A 20,240-nucleotide genomic window follows, 5' to 3' on the forward strand; every position below is an offset into this window, starting at 1 on the left:
CTCTCCTGACATCAAAGCAGTGTATCGGGGAATAATGATATTCTGTGTCCTAGGGGAGGAAATGCTCCCTGAATTCATTCTCAGAAGCAAGTGAATAAAAAAAGTATTGCTGCCATGACCAAGAATGATACAACTAAATGTTTCATATGTTCATTCATGGAATTGGATAGACGCGCAACTCTGTGTATGCATACATCCTTGACTTGCTGACCTATATTCCTCAAAGATAGGATATAAAATTACAGTCTGAAAACTTGGCCTTTTGATTCTATTTGGGAGGTTGTCAAATACATCTCCAATGTGCCACTCAATCTCCTCTAACTCTTGGTTAACATTTGATTCCCTAAACAAAGCATGCATTAAACTGTCAGGTGTACTAACTCAGGAAGATACTCAGTAGGTTTCTGTTGTCCCTCTTGATCTTTTTAACTCATGCTGGAATTCATTTTTTTGTTGTTTTATGTTTTTTTTCTTCCAAAATTTCCCTTCCCACTCAACCGATTCCCCTCAAATCCTCACTAACATCGAGTCTTGTCTGAACAACACGGAGAGCCCACATTACTGCTACAAACAACAAGCCTTGTGGGTCTCCCATCTTCCATATGACTAGACTCACTCATGTACCTATACACTCTTGAACTCACAACCTCAGAACTCTCATCAGTCCTGATGTGCTGCAGAGCTGGTCAGCTTTAAACACCGAGGGTGGAAAAAACATCACCAGCCTTTCATGTTTGTCCACAGTAAAAAAAAATAGCCAGCTTATGGAGAAGATATCTGGAAAGTTTTTCTATGTCTCAGAGTCCTTCTCAAACATATTCACTTAACCAAAAAATAAAAATAAAAATCCTAGCACATAGCCATTCAACAGCTTTTCCAAGATGTCTTAAAAAGACACATCTTTTTAAGAAGAAATGTCAACAGCTTTTCCAACAGGTCTTAAAAGCCCCTCAGAGGGGCTTTTGACCTCAATTCATTGACTACTATCTCCCTACTATCACTCTCAACAGCTATAACCAGACAAACACACACACACACACACACACACACAAAAAAAAAAAAAAAAAAAAAGGTCACACAGTGAGTTAGGTTTCTTTGTTCCTAATAAGTGAACTTGTCTGTTTCCCCTTTCCTCTAAGGAGGAAATCACTTGCCATCCCTCTATTTGAGGCTGCCAAATTCCTTTTATTACCTTCTCAGTATCCCTACCTCTTCTTTTCTTGCTCTTGAATTAATGATCCCTAATTGCATCCTGCACCTAAAGGGTGTTAAAAAGCAGAAAGTCTTTAGGGAAAATCTTAATTTGTATTTATTCAAATGCATGAATCCTCTGCACCATCATGGGTAGTGAGCACAGTAGGAAGGCACAAGAAAAATGTAGCTGTTTGCATTTTTGTCTTCCATAGCAATACACTCAGATTTCCAGGCATCCTCCTTACCTGCTTTGTAGATTTCGGGGTTTTTTTTTTTGTTTGTTTGTTTGTTTTGTTTTTTCCCCTTTGGAAGCATGCATTAAGTCATTCAGTGACTCCATAAACATGGCAAGCAAACAAAAGATCAGACATTCATTACATATCACAGCATGGAAGAGCTTCATCTAAAAAAACTTTTACTTTATGTTTAGGTGTAACATTACAGAACTGAAAATGTGAGCAAAGACAAGAAAATCCAATGTCCTAAGGTAGAAAAATGCCATAATTAGACTAAAGGTTGCAATAGATTGCTTCAGGTTCACTGATTAAATGGCACAGAATCACAGAATAGCTGAGGTTGCGACGGACCTAGGGAGATTGGCTATTTCAAGCAGAACCACCTGGAGAAGGCTGCCCAGGAAACCAGGAAACTTTTAATTATTTCCAAGAAAATAGATTCCACAACCTCTCTGGGTGACCGATGACACTTTCACAGTAAAAAACAAAGTTTTCCTGATGTCCAGAAAGAACCTCCTGTGTTTCTGTTTGTGTCCATTACTTCTTGTTCTGTCACTGGGCACCTGATATGAGCCTGGCTCTCCTTCCTTGCACCCTCTCTTCAGATATACATACACATTGACAAGATTCTCCTTGAGCCTTCTCTTCTCCAGGCTGAACAATCCCAGCTCTCTCAGCTGCTCCTCATACAAGATACTCCAGTCCTTTAATCATCTTAGTGCCCCTTCAGTGGATCTGCTTCAGTAAGTCTATGTATTTTTTCTACTTGTGAGCTCCAATTATACACAGTACTCCAGCTTCAGCCTCACCAGTGCTGAACAGAAAGGAAAGATCACGTTTCTCAGCCTGCTGGCAACACTTTTTCCTGATGCAGCCCAGATACTCTTGGCCTTCTTTGCCACGAGGGCGCACTGCTGCCTCATCTTCAATCTTTCCACAAGGACATCCCGGTCCTTTTCTGCAAAGCTGCTTTCCAGCTGGCCTGCCTGAGCCTATACTGCGTACTCTTCCAAAAACACAGGACTTTGAATTTCCCTTTGTTGAGCTTCATTGCTCTCTAGACTTACCTGAAAGGAAGTTGAAGTGAGGTGGGGGTCGGCCTATTCTTGCAGAAAACTAGCAATAGGACAAGAGGGAATGGCCTCAAGTTGCACCACGGCAGATTCAGTTTGGAGATTAAGATAAATTTGTTCTCAGAAAGAGCAGTCAGGCATTGGAACAGGCTGCCCAGGTAGGTGGTGGAGTCACCATCCCTGGGCATGTTTAAGGAAAGGTTGGATGTGGTACTTAGAGACATGGTTTAGTGGGTGACACTGGTGGTAGGGGGACGGTTGGATCAGATGATGTTGGAGGTATTGTCCAAGCTTATTGATTCTATGATTATATGATTCATGAGGTTCCTGTCAGCCCATTTCTCCAGCCCGTTGTGATCCCTCTGCATGGCAGCACAACTCCTCTCAGTTTTTTATCATTTGAAAACTTGCTGGGGATACGCTTGGTCTCCCCCTCCACAAGATCCCACCTGCAGTACTGTGTTTGGCTTTGGGAGCCCCAACCTAAGAAGGACATGGACCTGCTAGAGCAGCTCCAGAGGAGGCCACAAAGATGATCAGATGGCTGGAGCTCCTCCTGTAGAAAGACAGGCTGAGAAAGCTGGGGTTATTTACCTAGACAAGAGAAGGCTCCAGGGAAACCTTATAGTGAGAGCCTACAGGAAAGATGGGGAGAGACTCTTTAGCAGGGATGGTAGTGATAGCACAAGGGGTAATGCTTTTAAACTAAAAAAGGGTAGGTTTAGATTAGATATAATGAAGAAATTCTTCACTCAGCGGGTCTCGAGGCACTGGAACAGGTTGCCCAGAGAAGATGTGGATGTCCCATCCCAGGAAGTGTTTAAGGACAAGTTGGATGGGGCCTTGGTCAATCTGATCTACTGTAAAGTGTCCCTGCCCATGGCAGGGGTGTGTGTGTGTGTGTGCGCGTGTGTGTGTGTGTTTGTAAACAGATGATCTTTAAGGTCCCTTCAAACTTAAACCAGTCTATGATTCTGTGATCATCCAGTTCATTACTGAAAAGGAGTATCAGTTAATTTTTCTGTGGTGTTTCTTAGTGTCAGCCAGTGCTACTTCAACAAGCAATACTCTCCTATGCTTAAGTGGGTAAAAGAGGGGAGAGTGAAGCGCAAATTTCAGTTACGCTCACATACATTCATGCACAGCTGATAAGCCATGTATATTGCCCACCCTCTTCTGAAACATGCAGGTTAAAACAAGTTTGTTTTATAATCATTTTCCAAAGCTTTTCTCAACCTAGTTCTATTGCTACTGGCATGAGAAACTGCTCCCTTTTCAGACTGACCAAATCTGAGAATATCTTAACACCTTTCCTTTACACCCTTTTCCATCTTTACCTTCCCTCTGTCCTACAAATCCTGAAGAATCTGCAACTTGAGAGAGACTTTTCTGAAGGGACTCAATATGCCCTGTGAAAACAGCTTTCACTTGCCTTTCAGTTTGCCCAAACTACAGTCTGTTTCACACCTGCAAGGGCTAACGCAATCCCTGTGGAATGCATTAGATAGAGAATGGACTGTGACACTGAAACAAGGGAGATCTTACTTGCACTGTTAAATGTAATACTGTATCCAGAGCAATAAGTAGTATTTCAAAAAGATATTAAAATAGTAAAAATTGAAAAGAAGCGAAAGAAAGTGACTAAGGCTCCAGAAAGCAAGTTTTTCAAGTGAAGTCCATGGAGTTTGACCTATGCAGATGATGAAGGAGAAAACAGAGAATGGACCTGATGAATCAATCTAGCATTCTGATACTGGGATGACTAGATATATAGGAAAGATGGGAGAGATCCTTCCTTCCAAGTGGCTCTTGTATCGGGTAGCCCTAAACAGGACACAGTACTCCAGGTGTGGTCTTGGCACTGCTGTTACATAAACCCAAGATTGTGGAGCTGAGCAATAAGGAAAGAAAAGATGCTCGGTGGTATATTCCCTTATCACTAGATAGCTTTTTGAGAGAAATATCAGTGGTCTGGTTCACAGTTTCCATTACTTAATTTGCCTATGGTAGCAGAGTGCATTATCACTGGGGCAGAAATCAAGCTTTTCTTGTAAGATCAGACATCCAGTAGAGAAGGACTAATATTCAGTAATTGCTGAGTAAAAAGGGGTAACACCACTCCCCTCACTTGATCTACTGTCAATGTTGCCATTAGTGCTTCCCTGGATGCCACTGGCCTTTTTTGCTGCCAGGGCACTCTTCTGTCATTAACTTCATTGACAGAAAACATTTCACCATCATCTTCCTCCCTCTCTTAGTATTGTTGACAGCAGCAGCTAACACTTTTGGACATGAGGTATTGAGAATTTATGCATTCACCCTGCCAGTCTTTGATGGCCTGTTACAGTTTTCTTGTTATTTCTCCTCCTTCCAGCTGTTTTGAAGCCAATGCCATATATCTAGGCCATTCTCAACCTATTATCTGTAATTTGTTCTGTTCACATTTTTAGGAACTATTCATGTAAAACTAGAAGGTAGTCAGACAATACAAGGGGAAGGAGATTTCTTTGCATCAACAGAACAGTAAAGAAGCCCAAGTGGGAAAAAAAAAAAAAAAAAAGCCATGGCACAAGGCTGAGGTTTAGAAAAGAAGGGAAAGGAATTATAAGGCATGTTTGAAAGTAGAAAGATATTCAGACAACTGAATACAACAGGGAGAATTGAACTCACACAGCACTTGAGAACCTGGATGATAACGTATCAAAGACAGGGACAAAACTCCCTAAGGGGAGAAGTTCCTTTTTCACGAAATTTATAAACTCTGCAGGTGAAGACTGCAGTTGATAGAAAGCAGTTTTCCTCAGAAGGAAAATGTTAATAATTCAAAGTATAATCTTGCTCTTAAATGACAAATAATGAAAGGAACATATCTGTAAAAAAAAAAAAAAATATTGGGGAGGAGAGGAATCCAGTCAAAACATTTAATTTCAGTTGTGTTAGTACTATACAATCCAAACAAAATAATGATCAAAATTAGAACATACTAAAAATCAAAATAATCTTTTTTGGATTTTAATTATTTGGAACTCCCCATGTCCTCCACCGCCAAATTCTAAAGACAGTTTTAGAAAATTATTTTCATCATTTTCAAGAGGAACAATAAAGTCTGTTGAAATTTTCCTACTAAAACTTAAAGAATTCTCTGAACAGATTTTTTTTTTCTGAGCTAATTTTAACAGACCTACAGAGAAACACCGTGAGACTGCTCTACCAGAGAGTAGAGGTCTGTTAGCTTTGATTAAATAGCAATTCTGCTATATTTAGACAGGTATCAGTATAAGTACTGTGTTTGTTAAGCTATGTAGTACAGTACAACTCTATTGTGTATACTCTTCTCTTTCAACTGTATTTTCTGAATCTTTTTTTCAAGTATAATTGCAGAAATAAATAACAATGTAAAAAGAATGGGTAATTAAATATTACCGTTAAAAGCAAGAAGGTCAGAGAAGAAAATGCACCCTAAGAGTTTTCATGTGGCATAACTGTGAAAAAAACAAGAAGCATAGCATTAAACCCTTTCAGTTTATACTCTAACACTTTATACAATAGAACATCAGCTATTTGAGACGTGAAAAATCCATTCTCTTACATGCTGCTATTAGAATTTCCAACCATCCAGGTAGGTTGATCCTTCCTGTAGGGGAAGGATCGTGCATCTCTTTTATCACACCCTCATAATAACTTTCATCATGCAACATAGAGTGGTATTGCTAGAAAGTGTGACACTGGGTAGCAGTGTCACAGTGACACCTGAAGCACTATTTTGCAACTGCAGGCCAAAAATTCAAACTACATAATTCCCTTGATGTCATGTTCACTGGGGACCTTGACATCTTTAGGAAAGATTGCCCTTATGGCACTTCTAGGGTAGTGGGCAAAGGAGCAGATGTAAGGCTCTGTCAGAATGAAGCAAGTATTCTTGTGATTATGGATTTTTAGCAGCCAAGTTTTGCTCTTCCTGCACATTTTAGGAGGTAAACTGAAGGGCACACTGGATTTACAGTTTTGGATATATAACCATGACTATTTATTTGGCTTTATATAAAAATGTCACCTACTTTGTACAGGTCTTCTGTGGGATGTTTTGTCTTTGTGTACATTTATTCTGTGGTTATGCAAGCAATATTTACTGAAGCTTTTGCCTTGGCAATGTCTGAAATGTACTTTAAAACTACACTCCCTTTTTCTGCTTCTCCCTTTCACATGTGCATCAAACAAACAAACAAACAAACAAAAAAGATAGGAAATGTCCTACCCTTACAGTCCTGGTGGCAGTTCTGCATGTTCCAGGAATACAAAATATTCTGGAAGAAAGCCATCAGTATTACTTGAGCTGTTGCTGTTAATGCCTTCATTATAGTAGGAACATCTTTTATATTTTATATATTTTATATGTTTTTGCCTTTCATTTTTACCTTACATACCTGAACAATTTGAAGTAAAATTGCAGTCTGTATAGCTCTCTATTATATATATATATATATATTATATATAGTCTCTATATAATAGCAGATGAGTGATAGAATCATTCTTAACCAATCTTAAGAAGATCTGTGTAAAGAGGAAAAATTCTGAATCTTTGTATCAGAACACATAACAGGTCCTGGAACTGATCCTGCATGAGCCACCCTTGGAACCAGTAGAAACATCAGTTTCATCTTTTATCTTAGTATCCATAGATCAACATCAGGAGAATAACCTGTGTTTGTGTGCATATATGGAGGTGTAGGTGTGTCCTGCTCCTTTACATGGGAAAGAGTAAAGTCTTTTGCCTGAAGCTCCATTCTGTTCAGAAAATTCTGCAGCGAACTGGTAGGTAGAATTTATTTTCAGTGAAAGAGAAATGTGCTTGTCCTGTTAGTCCCCTAGACAAGTGTATAATTAAACAACTTCTGTGATGGCTCATATGGACAAAAAATTATTAAGATGCATTAAGATGCACGATATGTGTGGTGAGAATAAAAAGCAAGTCACTGGTGGTATTGGCCATCACTCTTAGGACTTCTCTCCTGCACCCTGGCCCCCACTTGAAAATAAATAAGCGAAAATTTTGAATGGAGATCTGGCCTGGAGTTATTTCCTACTGCCTTTCCAGGAGACTTTGCTATGGAAAAAAACCATCCTGTGACTGACTCTGCAATAGGAAGAGTGTCTGAGAGATTGTTACCTTCAGTGAGAGAGCAGAGTGAAGGCCCATCTAATTCTGTATGTGTCATATTCATTCTAGGGAGGAACAACTCACTACTGAAATATCCAAGGAGAACCATAGCAAATGTTTGACAATGCCTACAAACAAAAGGTTCAAAAAGAATCAGAAGGACTGCTGACTAGCTGAAAATTCTAAGGCGTTCATTTTCTGCATTTGAAAATAGATAGGAAAAAAATAAAATAGCTGTTACAGCTAGCTGCAAACTGATTTATAATCCAACATAAATGAACAATAGGCAAAGCTTGGAATATTCTCCAAAGAAAAGCTGGAGAAACATTTAGAAAACTAACGTTGCAGAAAGGCAATTGTGAAGGCATTTGTTGTCTTTGTAGCACTGAGGTATGTATGAGGGCAGATACAGAATCATAGAATCACAGAATCATATAATATCCTGAGTTGGAAGGGACCCGCAAGGATCATCGAGTCCAACTCCTGGCTCCACACACGTCTACCCAAAAATTCAGACCATATGACAGTACAGAATCAGAGTACAGTCTAAACACATCTTAAACTCTTGACAGGCTTGGTGCCATGACTACGTCCCTGGGGAGCCTGTTCCAGTGCCTGACCAACCTCTTGGTGAAGAACCTCTTCCTGATGTCCAGCCTGAACCTCCCCTGCTGCAGCAACATCATTCCCACAGGTCCTATCACTGGTCACTAAAGAGAATAGATTGGTGCCTGCCCCTCCACTCCCCCTTGTGAGGAAGCTGTAGGCCACCATGAGGTCTCCCCTCAGCCTCCTCTTTTCCAGGCTGAAATGGCCTAGTGACCTCAGCCACTCCTTATATGTCTTCCCCTCTAGGCCCTTCACCATCTTTGTAGCCCTAAAAATTTTGATTGGAGCTATCTAGCCATTTAGGTGCTTGTTTTCCTCAGCAACACTAATTCCCAAGGGAATTAGACAAGTAATATCACTCTGCCATGGTAGAACTAAAACACAGTTAAGTAATTTGACTGAAGGCATACAGAAAGTCTTTAAAAGAACAAGGTACAGTATCTTGGTCTGAGAATCATGCCAGTGTCTGATCCACAAGGCCATTTGTCCTTGTCTTTGCCAGCTGTTCAACAGTGATCTCAATCACTGCAACTGCTTTTTTAACAGGAAATCCAGTTCCAGGCTGTGCTTGAGCCAGGTTAAAAAAGGGATGTAGATGTCTCTGAGTTGCAAATCTGTTACAAGCAAGTTTTTAATCTGAGTGAACTTTGATCTGCAAGGGAAAAAGAGCCCAATGGAGGAAACAAATAAGTCAGAAGCTTAGAAGTAGCAATTTGGCAAAGGTGGATTAAAGGAAGTATTGATTTATTGGTTTAAGTATCTTATTTTCTTGTCAGAATATGCTTTTTACTATCTAGAGCAAATATCCCTGCTTGTCATACATCCAAACAAAAATACTTAATCTTTTATTAATACTGCATCTCTTAAACAAGCCATTGGCATCTCCATGGCTCCTGGATCCTAAACCATAACACACGTACAGTCAGTACACAGCAGTGTTAATAGATTTTCCATAGCAATCCCATTGCTGTTCAGTTCCCAGCCACTTAAGAAAATACACTGCATCAGCAGTATAGTGCAGATACAGCTGGTAGGAAGTGCCAGGAAGCTGGCAGTAGGCATTAAGAACCAGCTTACTAACCTGATCAGGAACTTTTAAATTTTACTTTGATGGGACAATATAGAAATAAACAGCTTGCCTTGTAAATTATTTCTTGAGTCATTTGCATCCATGAGGAATGTGCTTCTCTGTGCATACATCTGTGTTGTTAATTGATGCCTCCAGCAATTCCAACCCCTGCAAAAAAATAAAAAATAAAAAATAAAATAATCATGTTATCTCCTTTTTATCTTACATGATCAGGCCTCCTACTCAGGATACCTGCATCAGCACCTTTTTTTCTGTGCTGGTCTTGGTGATCCTTTGACAGCTATTGATAAAAGCTAGCTACCACCAGGTGATGATGTGTTCATTACCGACAAGCAGCATGTGCTGCCAGGCCTTCATCTGAGGAATATTACATTGCTTTTAAACACAGTCCTTAAAACTGCTTATGAATTTTCTGAAGTAACATTGTTCATTAGAAAAAGCTAATTTACTGTAACCAGCCACACTAGTGAGAAAGAATAGCTTTTCATAAATTGACTCAGTAAAAGTCTGGGAAAAAAAAAATATGAGGTTATGACAGCTGAATTTAATGTTTTCATAATGAAGCCTTCTTTTTTCAACTGGAAAATCTTTTTTGTTTCCAATATTTATGTTTTAAAAGGCTTAAAATGTTCAGAAGCTCAAATAGAAAAAGTGGTTTTCAAAATCAGCATAACAACATTTCAAATATCCCTGATCTTTTTTTCCATAGACTATTTCCCACAGAATTTCCATTCACTGTTTTATAAGCTGAGGGTCTTCATGCCACTTCAGGAAGAAAAGATACTTGAAAATCAGACCTTCATAGAAACAAAAACAACAAAAAAGTACTTGAGACTCCTTTGTAAACTTTATTTATTTAATTAATTGTTATCTCACGGATGCCTATCCAAATACTGCAAATCAGGCACAGGCACTCTTCTAAAGCAGTTCATACTAGGGTCTTTGCCAATAACTTTGCCTATTTTCCAAACATCTGCTTCTGTTTAGTGTGGTTCATTTAAAATCACAGGCTCTGGCAAAATGAATGCATTCCATCATGCCCTTTCCTGTACTTTGTAACTCTAGGTGTTATTCAGACTTTCTAGATCAAAAAAAGAACCACTTCATATTTCAGTTCCAGGGTATGAAATACTGCAAGAGCAATCTGATCAATCCATACAGTAGTACTATGCTATTTCTAGTTTCATTCCTGCCTGATGAGGGCAAGTGAGGAAATATGTAAGCACTTAAAAGCATAAATTGAATTTGAACCTCGAGCACTTATGTTTAATACTTTGGACAAAACATTCCTGGATTGCTGTTGTCAGGCTCTGTAACCAGTAAAGAGTTTCTTTTATACTGACTGCATCAGTACAGCAATATACAACTTCCCAGTCGGAGATTTGATACTTACAGCTCAGAGAGTCAATCAGAGTCTGCAGTAAGGCCCAGTTTCAAATAAATAAATAAATAAATGTTGCTGCATTGTCTAGCTGCATGTGTTTCAGTATTTGTGCTCTTACAAAGGTGGACAGAGTAGATCTGTAAATACATAATTGTTGCAAATGTTCATTCATTAGAACACAGGACTGAGTGTTGAGTATCTCATCTCTAAAATGGGAATAATGATACTTCCTAGCCTGGGTAGGTATCAGTCTCCCTTTTGCGAAATCACAGGGATTTCGCTACAAAGTCACGTTTTGCTGCTATTTTTGTCTCTAGGATGGGTTAGTCCATTTATTAATACGCTAGTATCAAATTTGGCCCCTTTAAAAATTAGATCTTTGATGCTATAAGAACAAGGTCCACAGAAAAAGGAGCAGTCTCCACCGTTGCCAGCCCTTACTTTCTGATTGCGTGACTTGGCTTTGCACCTCAACTCTCTGCACATTAGTGTCCCTGATTGCTAGATAAGGTAATGGTCCCCCAAGCTACAAAAGCGCTTTAGCATCCCTAGACAAAAGGCACTGTGGAAGCACAAAAGAACTGTTTACATGAGTTAAAAAATAACTTTTAACCTTTGATCCTGAAGATCTGTTTCACGTATGCACCATATGCTCAATGGCCTAACAGCTTCAGCTTCACTGTTTTCCTGTGGATACACTCTTTGACTTCACAGCCCTTATGCTTTCAGCTTGATGGCATCCAAGGTGTTTCTTAGCATTCATATTCTGCCAGCAACACATATGCTTTGCTCCTCAGGATCTGGGAAATTTTCTGCATTCCTCTCTTTTCAACACTAATCTTTGAAGAAGTTAACCTCTGAAGAAACCCAAGCAAACAAACAAGAAATCCCACAAGCATAAGGGATTTGCAGCATGTTGAAAATGCATAGGGGTGGAAAAACAACTCTGTAGTTGTCAGCTGAACCTGATCCAAACAATCTGATCAAAGACGATAACTCGACTTTGTTTTGTACAAAAGACCTTTGTTTATACATCAGGTGCACAACAAGGGGAAACCATTAGCAACATTTAAGCAGCTGGTCTGAAATAAGAAATACAATGTCTAGAAGAGAAGAACAGCAGCCTACAGAAGAAATTGAGTTTTTATAGGACTTCTGGTGACAAAGGAGATTGTATGGAATGTAGAAGGTTTACTTCAGGGCAGAAGATATATGAAGGATATTTTGCCTCTAAGGGTTGGGGAAGAGTGGCTGGAAAGTTGCCCAGCAGAAAAGGACTTGGGGGGTCTGGTCGACAGCTGGCTGAACACGACCCAGTAGTGTGCCCAGGTGGCCCAGAAGGCCAGTGGCATCCTGGCCTGCATCAGAAATAGTATGGCCAGCAAGACTACGGAAGTGATTGTCCCTCTGTATTTGCTGCTAGTGAGACTACACCTCGAGTACTGTGTTCACTTTTGGGCTTCTAATTATAAGAAGGATATTGAGTTGCTGGAATGTATTCAGACAAGAGGAATTAAGCTGGTTAAGGGACTAGGAAAGACATATGAGGAGTGTTGGAGGGAAATGGGGTTGTTTAGTCTGGAGAAAAGGAGTCTGAGGGGAGACATCATTGCTCTCTACAACTACCTGAAAAGAAGTTGTAAACAAGGTGGGTGTCAGTCTCTTTTCTCAGGTGAAAAGGGATAGGATGTGAGGAAACAGCCTCAAGTTGTGTCAGGGGAGATTTAGACTGGATATCTGGAAGAATTTCTTCATGGAAAGGATGGTTAGGCATTAGAACAGGCTACCCAAGGAACTGGAGTCACCATCTGGGAGGTATTTAAGAGACATGTGGATGTGGTGCCTAGGAATGTAGTTTAGTGGTAGTTGGTGGTTGGACTTGGTGATCTTAAGGGTCTTTTCCAACCTATTTGTTTTTATGATTCTATGATTCTTGTATTTGTTTTAGGGAACATTCTGGGGCTATAAAAGGAGCAGGAATAGAAATAGGAACAGAGATGGTCATGAGCATGTTACATATGCATTGTATGGTGATCATGTTTTAAAGACTGAAATACAAAGACCATTTGCCCAAGCCAAATGGACATAAATAGAATGAAAACATGAGAAATGAAACAAAAGAGTAGCCTCACACTTTGAAAATTGCAAAGTCACTTGAAAATACAGGACAAAGAGAGGAAAAGAGAGGTTTTTGTCCCTCATCTCTCCATCTCTACCTTCCCCATTTAGCAGTCTACCAGCAGTCAGCACATTCTTACTGATGAATCAATCTCATATCCTCATGCACTCAACTCACCACTCCATCTCCCTCTCCTTCCCCCATCCCAGCTTTCCAAATGTAAGAACAGCCATGCTCTATACTGTAGGTCCACTTAAGAAGATAGCATACTAGCTCTGTAGGCCAGTGGTAAACATGAGAACAGCCCAAGTGTGGTTCAGTTCTCTCCACCAGTTCAAGTCCTCCCTACAATCCAGAGCAGTCATCAATGGAGACTTTTTTCATGAGATTGCCTAATCCCATTTTGAACCCACTCATAGTTTTGTCCTCTTGGCATCACAGAATCACAGAATCACAGAATGGCCAGGGTTGGAAGGGACCTCTGAAGGTCATCTAGTCCAACCCGCCTGCAGAGCAAGATCACCTAGTGCACATTGTGCAGGATGGCATCCAGGCAGGTTTTCAATATCTCCAGAGAAGGAGACGCCACAACCTCTCTGGGCAACCTGTTCCAGTGCTATGTCACCCTCACAGTGTCCTCTCATATTCAGCTGGAACTTCCTATGCTTCAGTTTTGTATCCATTGCCTCTCATCCTGTTGCTGGGCACAACTGAAAAGAGACTGTCTCCATCCTCTCGATACCCTTCCCTCAGATATGTATACACATTGATGAGGTCTTCCCTCAGTCTTCTCTTTTCCAAGCTAAACAGGCACAGTTCTCTCAGCCTGTCCTCGTGCGACAGGTGCTCCAGTCCTCTAAGCAACTTCGTAGCCCTCCTCTGAACTCACTCCAGTAGCTCCATGTCCCTCTTGTACTGAGGAGCCCAGAACTGGACACAATACTCCAGGTGTAGCCTCACCAGGGCTGAGTAGAGAGGGAGGATCACCTCCCTTGACCTGCTGGCAGCACTCTTTGAATGCAGCCCAGGATACCATTGGCCTTCTTGGCCACAAGGGCACATTGCTGGCTGGTGGTCAGCCTGCTGTCCACCAGGACTCCCAGGTCCATCTCTGCAGAGCAGGTCACCCCCCCGCCTGTACTAGTGCTTGGGATTATTCCTCCCTACGTGCAGAATCCTGTACTTACCCTTGTTGAGCATAATGAGGTTCCTCTCATGAGGTTCCTCTCATGAGGTTGCCTCTCAAGTGGCACCCGTTGTCACTGAACTACACAATATGTGCAGAAAAGGTACTCCACACTTTTGTTTGTTCAGCAGTTCTCCATATTGCTTTACTTGCTTCCCACTCCACTTCTTGTCTTATGGAAAGTAGCAAATTCCTTATTTGCTTTTTCCAGACCATTTATGATTTTGCAGACCTCTCTCACAACAGCCCTCAGCTATCTCTTTTGCAAAGTGAACATCCTATTTAGTCTCCCCTTAATGACATAATTCCAGTCTGCTGATTATTCTTATTCCTTTACTTTGTACCCCTCTCAGTTCCATTAACTTCTCTTTGCGGTGGGAAAGATCAGAGCTGAGGACAGCTTTCAAGATGTGGGCATGTTAGAGTTTTATTCTTCCCATGGCATCTACAAGTCTACCAGACTCAACAAGAAGCTGAAAGGAAAAAAAATGGTAGCTGAATAGCAACCAGTTGTAATCACTGTAAGTCCTTTTGCACAAGAAAAGTACTTCTAAAAGTAATATGAAATAAAATAAACAAAATTAGCACTACAGAAAAATGAAGACAAACATGCAACGACTGCAAAACAGTCATCTTTGCCATCACCCAAAACAAATAGGCAGCCGAAAAATAAATTTGAAAAACGTTGCTAACACCAAGCTACACTGTCAAATGTTATCTTCTGCCTTGCAAAATGATGTATGATGATTTTATTTCAACCTCCAAACAAAGTAATTTGGGTTCTGGGAAAGTTAAAAAATTAATAGCTACAATACTTTCTAAGTGTGGCAAGTGGTACGTAGAAAAGCAAACAATGCAAAGCAAGTGTAATGATAAAAGACTAAAAGAGAAGGCAAGTGGTAAAAGCAGTAAGTGTGACTACAACTGACGGAGGACTATACAATGATCAACATAATGCAAAAGGTGTAATTTGAATGTTAAGATTACAGAATACTGAAATATCATATCCGAGTGCTGTCATTCAGTCATCCCAGACTGAAAAACTATGAAGTGATGATACTGATTTATGACCCTTTGTAATAACAATTAATTTATGTGTAAAGTGTTTGCTGTAGTTTTAAAGTTGAAAATGTGTAATGAATTGAGTAGCTAGATTATGAATGCACTTGTATCATTCTTTCTAACCCAAATTCCTAGAAATTTGAGGTGAACATTGAGAAGCAAAAGCATGAATTAATGTCTGATTGAAACTTGATTATACAAAAAATAGGGGACCTTTCAAGCTGAAGAATGACTTAAGCTTACAAAAGTATTTTGAGAACCCCTAAGCAAGCGCTAGCCACTTGCAAGAATCTACCTCAAGTTAATTCATGTGTTCTGGGTTATTTCTCAGAATAGTTTCAGGAACCTTCAAGGAACAAAGACACTCCTTAGGGCCGCTTATAAATATTTTTTTCTGATGCAGGTAGGTCCACCTTTCTGTTCCCATCTAGGCCCCTCAGTTGTGAAGATACTAATGATTGTAGGGCAGTACAGGGAACAGGACTGAATTATATATATATATATAAGAAATATATATATATGTATTTAATTGGGATTCTTCATTCAGATGAATTGCCCAATTTCCTGTCCATCCCTGCAACTATACTAACACAGCAAAGAAGGGTGAATAGGGATGTGGATGAGTGCTTAGGGCCAAGGGAGAAAAGTAAGAATTTCTTAATTTTGTGCCTCTGATAGGAGGATTTTCAAGGAGCCACAGTTTTGTCTACAGACACTGAAGGAGATATGTCTGGCATAGTGCCTTTTGGCCACAAGAGGAATAGACCTGAATGCTTGGTGATATATGATATTCATCTGTGTATCTTGTTAGGCCCTTTCCCTCTATTAAATATCCAGAATGATTGGTGTCACAATAATAAGCCCATACATTTTATTTCAATAGTAACCTAGTTGTTGAATTACAACAAATATCTTGGGCAGAGAACTGGATGAAGCTGTGAAATCAGTTAGTTAAACTGGCCAGTCCCTGGCAGATAATGAGGTAAACAAGATCCTACCAAGATTTGTTACAGACAATTAGATCAAGTTACAGCTGGTAATATGGAAAATGGTTTTCAAATATCCAGCACTAAAGACATGTCTAATAAATCACTGCCTAGGAGGAGTGGAATTATTCAGTCCTGTAACTATCTGAAACTAATCTCTGCAACACTGAATATGGATATTAATTAAAGTGAGGTGAGTTCTATTTGCAAAGACGAGGCAATACTCAACCAAGTGTGTCTTTGAAGCAGAGAATTTTTCAAGAAGTAAAATACTTCCTTAATTGAGACATTTTGTCATAGAACCTAACAAGATGAACGTTAAAAAAAAAAAAAAGGTAGTAGGATATGTATCCAAACATAACAATGTTCTTCACTTGCTTTTCAAACATTATGAGCAATTACTATTAAAAAAATAAAAAAAGAAACTTCTATGTTCTTGTCTATAAAAGCCTGAAGACTCACGCTGGCCTCGAAGTATATTCTGAGACAAGATAAGGGCAGAGAGGTATATGACAAAAAAAAAAAACACTGCAATATCATATCATTTTAAATTTCTTTTATGTTTTTAAAAAGAAACAGAATCTACTTTCTGATGTACATTACAGATGCTATATCATCCCATTAGTAACTGTGGCTCAAAACACAAGATTAAATATTTCCTTTCTTTAATGACTAGATTTATTCAGTAATGGCTGAACCATTTGTGTGACCATTTGACAGGAAAGCAGAGGTGGTTAATGAGAACTTCATTAAGACTGATGATGAAACAATACTGTAATAAAGGCATAAATTCAGAGCGTGGGAGGATGCAAAGACAGGAGTAAGCACTGCAAAAGTGTAGTTTGACCTATTCTGCAACAGAGACTGTGGGGTTTGAAATAAATGTCTAGCTTTTAAAAAAGAAAGAAAAAAAAAGTTTCAAATTGAAGAGATTTTCATTGCAGGAGGATGTTGGTTATTGTTCTGACAACAATTTGTCAATAATATTTATGAAATTTACTTGATTTCAAGTCTAAATGTGCTTAAATTCAAATTCCAATAAATGTCTCTTGTCATACTTTTGTCCTTTTATGTATCTGATTATAAACACAAGCAAATGGGTGTCTGTCCATTTCTGAGGAGTCAAGAGTATACCTGTATATTTTTGCCTAGCTTGGAATACCAGTGTGTTTGCTTTACTACCATAAACTGTCTTTTACTAAGAAACTGAAGAGCTCTCTATTAACTCTTTTTTTTCCTTCTATGACAATATCTGAAGACTGTGATAAACGAACATCTTCACCTTCCTTTTTTTATAAACTAAACAAATCTGTTTCTTTAAAATTTTCACTGAGACCTTTTTTTCCAAATATTTAGTAATTCTCATGCCCTTTTGCTTGCTCCTCTCCAATTTTAAGACCATCTGTCTTAAAGTGAGAACACTTGCACTTGATACACCATTCCATCTGTTGTCACAGCCGCACAGATACAAAGGCAGAATATCTTCGATTTATAACTTAACTATTTTCTGTGAAGCATTGTTCAGGTGAACTTGAAGTTCATCTACATATCTACTGAGATTTCCAACTGCTTTTATAGCAGTTCCAGAATAAACCATAGTGAATACATGTGCAAGTGTCAATGTGTGTGGATTTCTTATCATGAATAACCCAAGCACAGCTGGAGAGATTGAATAGTTCTGAATGAATGAAAGTACGGAGGCAAGATGAATGGCATTTCATGTGAATCTAAAAAGATAATGAGAACTAGATTCATTCTGGTTTATTTTTTATTTTTTCCATCCAAAGTTTAAGGTTCTGACTGAAATACCTTGATTAGGAACAAAATTGCTCCATGCTCTCTCTCTACTAGATAGAGACAGGCACTTCCAAGGGGAGGTTCAGATCTTGTTAGGGAACCTTACACTTTCACTAACCTTCTGTTACATGTTATATATTGAGTATCCTAAAGGAGCTGCATTACAGATCAGAGCTTGCACTGACAGTTCTTCATCTGACTATTGTTATTAGAAAAAACGAGAGAAAGCAACTATTTTGTAGAAAGGCAGATCTGTGATTTTTATGGAAGAATGCATTAGCATTCAGCCTTTACTACGGTAAAACTTTCACTTACAAAGACTGTAGGAAAAAGAAGCTATTAACCTTCATCATCATAAATAATTAACCATGATAGCAGCTGTACTTAAGATCCATCTCGCAGTTAATGTTTATCCAGACAGATAATACCTGAACTGACCAAAACCAAACACAAATCCCATGGCACACCGAAGTCAGTCTTTCAAAATCTGCTTACATGTCCAACTCCATGAAAAAGAATTGACTCTTTAAATAAATAGCATTCTAAAATTATTTTTTGCTTGTGAGCTAATTAAGATACTACTGCTCTTAGAAGGCTGTTTATTATTTGGAGTGTAAATACAGAGTGCTACAATTTGGGGAAAGATCCTGTATGCAACACAGAAGTGGAACAGAAATTACAAGAGAAAGGAGTTGAGAGAAGAATCCAGAAAAGCAACACCATGTGACTGTGGCTAGAAATCTGGTAAAAAAACAGCACTTCAGTGACTTGTTCTCTTCATAGAAACGAAGCAGGAAATCAGGAAGGACAGAAGCTAGGGACACGTGAATGAAGATCAAGAGGCTTCTCAAGAGTAAATGAGCACTTAAGGTTCAGTTTTGACCTTGAAATTTTTGAATACATATATATAGGTCCTCCAAAAGTACTTCTAAAAGGAGGCGGGGGTGGGATGTGAATTTCTTAAGTTATTCAGCTGTTACTTCATAGTCTTCTAATTTCAACGTGTTTTCATTTATGTGTTTAATCCTAAGGTATAATTTTGCTTAGGTTGTCAGTGCTGAAGGGATATTGGAGAGCCTCCTTTGAAGTTAGGTTTGACAGTTCTCCATCCCAACACTACACTTGCACTGATTGCAGACTGGCACAAAATGTGTAACCTTTTGCAGACCTGTGGGCTTACTAATCACTATTGCCTCAGGGAAAAGCGATGCCCCTGTGCTTCAGTCTGAGGCAAAAGAGAGGGCAGTGTGTGTGAGATTTTCTTTTTCTGTAGCTCTTCTGAACCAAATTTTGGAAATATAGAGAAGAAATACAAGTGTGAAAGTGAGGGAAGACAGTGAAAGAACTAATATTAGATGGATAAAAAAAAAAAAGACGGGGTAGGGGGGGAGAGAAAACTGACTGAGGAAAGAAGATCAGAGAATACAGAAGGAGCCAGCAGGCAGCCAAAGCCTAATAAATGTTGTCTCCAGTTCAGTTATTGTGCTAACATGGGAAAGCTTTATCCTCAGCAGCCTGTCTTTTCACACTAATTGTCTCTTTTCATTTGTGAGCAAACACAGATACCGTTCGCCACAGTGATTTTTAAATAGTTTTTAATGGGCTCTGGAAATGAAATACGGAAAGCAATTCCTACCTCTCAGAATTATTTTTTGAAGCTGGCAGCATTCAGGGGCGTATATCAATCACCACATCCATTTTGACTGGCTCACATCTGAAAAGTTTTCTTTGCAATCATAAAATGTGGATATGAAATTGTTGTTTGATCCATGATCCTGAAGCACTAAGATGACTCTGTCATGAAGGAAAACAGCTTGCTCACTAAGCTGCCCCAAATAGGCTAAATGTGACTTACAGATCCAACAGATGCAAGTACTGAGTGATAAACAAAGGAGCTACATATAAATCATATAGAAAATTCATTGCTGAAAAGTTACAGCAATATTTTGCTGTAGTTTATTTGTTCTTAGTTTTAAGAAGAGTGTGCTTAGAAATGATTATTAATGCTTAATTAATGCTTACTCTTTAATAATTATTAAAGAGTAATGCTCTCTGTGTGCTTCTGCTTTGGTATTCAGCAAATACCTTGGAGCTTTTGTTTTGTTGCTTGTTTGTTTGTTTGTTTGTTTTCGTACTCCCCAGGGCAGGTTATTCCAGGGTTGCTCAACAAATAACTGCTCAGATGATATCGCTTAGGCTGCTTGTTTCTGCCAGAGTAGCCCTGCCCAACTGCACAGATCCTTTATAAAAAAGCCAAGGAGGGAGAAGAAACCCTTAAGGACAACAAAATAATAAGTGCCTGTACCTGAAAAAGGAAAAGGAGAACAAAGAAGATGAAGAGACAAA

The sequence above is a fragment of the Anser brachyrhynchus genome (genome assembly GCF_964034855.1).
Source record: "Anser brachyrhynchus genome assembly, chromosome: 1".
NCBI classification, from domain to species: Eukaryota; Metazoa; Chordata; class Aves; order Anseriformes; family Anatidae; genus Anser; species Anser brachyrhynchus.